The following is a 7,238-nucleotide window of genomic DNA, read 5'->3' on the forward strand; positions in this document are numbered from 1 at the left end:
TTGTCTGAGTACTTATTTGTCATAGTTTTTTCCCAGATTTGTGGGTTGCCTTTTCACTTTGCTGGTAATTTCTTTGATATGAGAAAACTTCTCAGTAAGAGCAGGTCTCAGTTGTTAATTCTTTCAACTGTTTCCCATGTGATTTGATTTCTGTTCATGAAGTCTTTACCTACCCCTATGTCTTCAAGAGTTCCTCCTAATTTTTCCTCCAGGAGATTTAGTGTCTCTGCTTTAATGTTTAGATCTTTAAGCCATTTTGACTTTAGTTTCATGCATGGTGATAGACCTGGGTCAAGTTTTATTTTCCGGCATGTAGAGAACCAGTTTTTCCAGCACCATTTGTTAAAGAGGTTATCTTTCTTCCAGTGAGTATGTTTGACCCCTTTGTAAAAGATAAGGTGGCTAAGTGCGTTCATTGGGCCTTCAGCGTCTTCTAATCTATTCCATTGATCCTCAGGTCTATTTTGTTGCCAGTACCATGATGATTTTATCACAGTAGCCTTGTAGTATAATTTCAAGTCATTAATTGTAATGCCTCCTACCTTGTCTTTATTGTCCAGGATTGCCTTTGATATTCTATGTCTTTTCTGGTTCCAGTTATATCTTAGGAATGATTTCTCAACCTCTGTGAGGTATGTTGTTTGTAGTCTGATAGGAATTGCATTAAATCTATACAGCAATTTTGGTAGTATGGCTATCTTCACAATGTTGTCTCTTCCTATCCAGGAGCATGAAATATCTTTCCATGTTCTGAAATTCTCTATGATCTCTTTTTTCAGAGTACTGTAATTTTCCTTGAAAAGATCTTTGACTTCTTTAGTTAGATGAATTCCAAGGTATTTCATTTTCCTTGTGCTATTGTAAAAGTATTGTTTCTATAATTTCCCTCTCAGTCTGTTTGTCCTCTGTGTAGAGGAATGCTATTGACTTTTGAGTATTGACTTTATAACCTGATATGCTACTGAATTTCTGTGTTAATTCTAGTAGCTTCTTGGTGGAGTTTTTTGGGTCTTCCAAGTAATGTATCATGTCATCTGCAAATGAAGATAATTAGACTTCTTCTTTACCTATTCTTAATCCTTTTATTTCTTTCTCTTGTCCAATGGTGTAGCTAATGATTCCAGAACTATATTGAATAGGAGTACCACACTAATTTCATTGAAAGTTTAACATACGTAGTACTTCACATTTTTATCAACATTCAAAAAATGCAGTGTGCAAACACTGCTTCCTTCTGCAATAAGCTGAATGCAAACCTGTTCATCTGAGAAAAAGATAAGGCTATTAGCATCCTGTCTTTGAAATGCTGTTTTGTGTTTTTCTTACTTCTGTCAAGATAGAGAGTCATAGGTCTGCCAATGTAGGACTTTCTGGATCAGCGTGGTGTCAAAGACACTGAGAAGTCAGCAAACTGGACTTATTTTCTGAAAAGAGAAACTACCTTCCTATCTATATGAGAAATGAGCTGTTTCTTGAAGTGTGGCCCATATGGTGGATGATGTCACTCCAGTGTGCAAAACTTCAAAGTGTGATTTTCCTCACCGTGCAGTGACCTGGTGTGGAACAAAGCATGGAGGAGTTCTGTGACAGTTGATCTAATTGTCACTTGGACTAAATTGACTCCTGGAGACCCTAAGACTCTAGCTAATCATAATTGTCAATTGACTGACTTAAGAGACTCCTGGTGAGGTGGATGGATCATGCAGACGCTGCATGCATTAGGGGATTAATCCATGGATGTCCATTGCCAGGTCCTAGTACAGGTGGGGCCAGTTAGGGTAGTGCCCTTCAGGGTGTGCCTTTGAAATCAAAGTTCTCTCTGGACCTTTGCTTCTGAGCTGCCTGGAATTGAGCAGCTTTTGTCTACTCTGCCCTTCTGCCAGAATTCTGACTTGGAGCCAGCCAAAGAGCACGTGAATCTTTCAAAACCATGAGCCAGAATTAAACTTTGTCCTTAATTGTGAGGATGAGGGGTTTTGTCCCAGAAGAGGAAGGCAGGCAGATACAAATGCTACAATCCACCCAGTCTGATATGGTAAATTGCTTGTGGCTTCTGTCCAGCCTGCCATTACTAGATCCTTTAGGGATTTCCTGTACAGCCACAATGACTGGGCTTCATTGGCAAGTTTGCCATGAAGCCCTATCCTGTATTTTAAAGTCTCAGTCTACCCTGTTGTTGTCTATTCATACCTGTGAATAAGTCTTAATAAAACCTATTTCTCACATGCAAAAAGAATAAAAAACACAGTGAAGTGGAAGACCCAATACTATTATGGACTACTGGACTCTTTTAGAATATTTTTCTGAGTTAACACACCTATAATATTCAAATAACAGAACTTAAGAGAAAAAGGGGATACAGATGAATGTCCATTTTGTATCTGTGTATTCAAAATGGTTAGGATAGATATATAGTTACAATCTCTTAATGCATAGAGGGATTTGTTATAATAGTGTGTGTAAATAGGATATCATGTCTGCATCTTGTACAGCAATTAACCACTGGAAGAATGTATGCAATGTGTTAATTATTGAAACTGTACTACCAATTTCGTTTGAAACTGTCTCATTGCTATTCATTTCTCAATAAAATTATGGGAAAAAAAGAATAAATAAACAAAAAATAAAAAGCAGAAAATGCTTTTAAAATTTTATTGAAGTTTCATATCATAAGGTTTCTTATAATAAGTACTAGAAACTGATCCTGCTGTCTGTAGCGAATCCATATTCATGGGGGAAGAATCATTGCAGAGCTCATGTGCATGGTAAAGGAGGAGTCCCCTCACTGTTTCTGGGGCCAAGATCCCTGCTTATGACCCAGAACAGAATGTCTTCAAGTTGCCTGAAAATGTTTGTTCAATTTATCCCACCTTGGATACAGCTGTCACTGGGGCCTGCTACAAGATTTGGAAGAGTTTTGGGAAAAGACATACACAAGACACAGGTAAAGAGAGAGTAAAGAAGAAATGATAAGCTTTGCAGATCCAGGAGCTTTACCTGGACTCAAGTTCTTTTATTTATTTGGAGACAGGATCTTATTATTTAGTTTGGGGTGACTTTGCTCTCGCTATGGATCTTAGGCTTACCAAGAAGTTATGACAATCCTCCCACCTTCTTCTTTTGAGTTCTGGGATTACAGGCATGTACCACCATTCCCGACTGGACTCAAGTCTTTAGTAGGAATTCCTAAGGCAAACTTCTGGCTGTGAGGAGGAGTTTCTCAGAGCCAAGTTTACGTTGGAAAGTTCTGGATGCCAGGAATGACCTTAAAGTTGTATTATCTAAATGAAGTAGAATGGCCTCTTTTCCCTGTTAAGCTTTTATGTTGTTCCCACTTTTACAAAGCAATCTCCTTTTCTTAACCAGCATCAGTCTCTTTGTCCACCAGAATATGAATTCTCTGTCCATTGTGCTGGTGAGACCCATTGTAGTTGCATGGGGTCATGTTTGCACCAAGAATCTGGAAAACCCCCATGCAGACTGCTGGCCAGACTCATCCAATGGATAGAGCTGGAGAGTCTCCTTTCCATACAACCATAGCATGTCTGGGTACCAACAGTCTCACCTGTGACTGGCAGAGCAGTATGCTCTGTACTGGCTTATGGTCTTGTAATTAGCACCATTGTCTTCACAGGCAAGAGGACTGGGTTTCTTGAATCCTCAGAAGATACTGTGGATTATGAATTATATTTTAGCAGTTTTTATAGAAAGTGCATAAATTCTCTATTTTCATCTAACAGTAGCGTTACACATATTATACAACATCACAGGCCAAATTCAATACCTCATAGTTTTTAAGGGTCAGCACATGACTTGTCTGAACTCAAATGAAGTGTTGAGTTATACTCTCATCTGAAGCTCAATCAGGAAAGTTCTGCATCCAAGCTTATCTGACTGGTAGGCACAACACACCCTATTTAGATTAGAAACTGAAGACATCATTGTTTTGTTTGCTGTTGGCAAGAGGTATCTGCTCTTAGCTTCAGTAGCTACTCAGTTTTTCATGTCCAATAACCTTAAATGGTGCATAGTTCCTTAAAGCAAAAACAGCAAGATAGGTGAATCCAAGAAACCAGCAGATCTAGTGTTAATATAATCAGGAATACAGCCCCATTGACTCTGTTATCTTTGCCACATACTATCAAAAGAAAGTCACAGAACTTGATCATGCATGGGAGTCATACAGTGCCTGAACTGCATAAGTAGAGGTCAAGGGACCACTGCAAAAGCTGCCCTATGCAGAAGGCCACAACAAATGACTGGAAGAATAGTGGAACTAACTTGTCAGCCTAGGACATACAAGCTGTTCTTCACACGTGAGCTCCACCTTCTGGTGCTGGCGACAACTCTTTTCCCCTTGAAGGATTCTTTCAACTTCCTCAGCTCTATTTCCATACTTTACTGAAATCCCTGTTCTCTTTTCTCCAAGGGTTCTCTCATCCTTCCTGTCACCTTTCCCCAAATTATTCATGACAACTCCTCTGCCTTCATGCCAGTCAGGGTCCCAACAGTACAGAAAAACACACAAGTTGATTGTTTCCCTCTTAAAGCTGTCAGACTCAAAGGACAACAGAGTATTATTGAAAACTTTGAAATATAGAGCTCTCACTGAATCTCAGTTCAGGAACCTTCAAGAAATGGTGGTCATATATCAATGGGCAAGACAAGTTATGGAACATTGTTGCAATGGAGTATTTAATGAATTGAAATGTCAGAATTATGGGGTTATTTTGAAGTTTTGGCAAAAGAGAGTTCTAATCTGGTCTAATTCCATCATTTTATTCTGGGGAAAATGAGTCTTCAAGAAGGAGGTGATTCAGGATGGCAAGATAGCTCAGCAGACTGAAGTGTCTGCTAGGCAAGCTCAGGCAAGCACAGGGACCCCAGTTTGATACCTGGCACCAAGTGTCACAATAGCCCCACCCACAGAGTGGGCTGAGCTGGCCAGAGTCCAGGCATGGTGGTGCACACCTGTAATCCTAGCAGGACAGGCTGAAAGCAGGAGGATCACCACCAGTCCGAGCTGCATAATGTGACTCTGCAACAACCAAATATATTTTTTTTTAAAAAAAAAGGAAGTTGATTCACCCAAACTTGGAAAGTTTGGGAGTGTGGAATGTTAGAGACATCCATGAGGTGGTGCAAAAAGTCATAAGAGTCACGTGAGTTCATACAGGCTTTGAGGGCCTACCATAGGAAGGCACAATTATCTTAAGTCTGTAGCAAAATTTAATCTAATCAGGAAAACAAGTCCCATCTAAACTGTTATCTTTGACATGTTCCATCAGAAGAGAGTGTCAGATTTTTCTCACACACACATATCACACATTGTATGAATAGCATAGGTGGAGGTCAGGGGCCTTGGACAAGTAACCCCTATGCAGGTTCATGTTTTGGAAAAATTGCCTTAGAGGAAGGTGAAAAATATGGAAGAAAAGACTGAATGAGAAAAATGCAATAAAAATGAGTTGTACTCTCCAGCTACCTTCCAACAATAAAAAATTGACAACTTTTAAATAAAAAATTTAAAAAATATATATGTCAATAAAACTAAGGAATCAGAAAGCCATAAAGCATTAAAAAGTGAATGACAGGGATTGTATCACTAGGGAAGACAGAATGAACGGATGAAATTTAAAAGGGAAAAATGGTCTCAAGGCATAAAAAGTGAGCAGGGCATTACAGTGGAAACCCTTGTCCACAGGCAGTGGGTCAAAACAGCATGAGCTCACATTTTTTGATTTCCAACTCATTGTCCATGTGACTCTCATAAGTTACCCCTTGAGTCTTAGTTTCCTCATCTATAAAATGAGTGTACAGTATGCACCTCGCTGCTTCTCATGAGGATTCGATGAATCAAAATTATTTATGTACTGAAAATTTTCACATCCCAAAGACAAGTCTAAGGCACTGAAGGCTCACCCATCATGATCCAATATTCCTCTACTGCCTCACTGGATCATCAGTGGGGAAATGGTGCCATCCTGTGGCATGGCTGCTTGTCTCTGCAGGATGATACATTACTTGACAGCGGTGTAAATCATTAGGCCTTGGACGAAGGGATTTGTCACTGTTCCTTTCTTTTGATTGCTATAATAACCCACCATAAACATAATGAAACAATCAGTACCTGTATATTCCCTACTAATTTTGAGGTCAGAAGAGTATGATGGTCTTTAGGGCTACATTCCTTTTAGAGGTTTTGGGGACAATGCATTTTTTATTTTTCCAGTTTTAAAGTGGGGCCGGGGAGATAGCTCAGTGGAATAAGTGCTTGCCTGGCAAGCACAAGGTCCTGAGTTCGATCCCTGGTACCATCAAAAAAAAAAAAGTACACTTTCTTTCTCATTTGGGGCTCTTGTTCCCTGCTTCAAGCCAGCCCCAGCCTTGTATTTTCTGTTTTCTGATTGCTGCATGTATCCACACTCACATCTTTTCTGCCAGTGACTCTACTAAGTCTTACTGTAAGAACATTTGTGATTACATTGCATCTACCCAGTTATTCCAAGTTGATCTAGCTCAAGCTCCCTAACTTAATGACATCTTTTATGAGATATAAAGCCTCTCATTTTGTGAGAGAGGTATCACAGTGTCTGGGGAGTAAGAAATTGGCATCGTTGTAATGGCATTATTCATCATCTCCCCTGCTGTAACGCTGGCATCATGACCATGTTGTTCCTTGCTCTGGATTAGGTGCTAGAGTGGGGCACAGGGTCGGGTGTGACTAACATCCACAAAGTATACATGTAATTGATGTAATTGAATGTATCACTGAGTCTTCCATAGTGAACTCCCTTGGATAAACTTGCCCTGAAGACACAATGTCTTAGTTTAGTATCATTTTGAAATATTTATTCACATTCCTGTCTCTTTGCCACAAATACTGTTCCCTTTAATTTCCTATCCATCAGTGAAATCATTAGTAACTTCATGAGTCCACAGACAGTCACACTTCCAACCACTGTCTACTCCAGCCTGATGGACAATCACTGAAAGCACTGTTCACTGGGCCTATTTCTTCTATGATGATTTTCAGCTTCACTTATGGGTGATTATCATGCTGTAGGCATCACAGTCCAGCTTGGGCAGGATACCCTTGTGATTACTGTGATCCTTTTTGTAGTTAATGCCTGATAGTGACTTTTCTTTTGTTGGAGACCAGTTTATATAGGATAAAGATGGTGAATACAGGTACTTCTGCTTCTGCTGGAAAAGAACATGTGCAGGGTACTCTGAAC

This window comes from Octodon degus, unplaced genomic scaffold (genome assembly GCF_000260255.1).
Source record: "Octodon degus isolate 3935 unplaced genomic scaffold, OctDeg1.0 scaffold00343, whole genome shotgun sequence".
NCBI lineage: Eukaryota > Metazoa > Chordata > Mammalia > Rodentia > Octodontidae > Octodon > Octodon degus.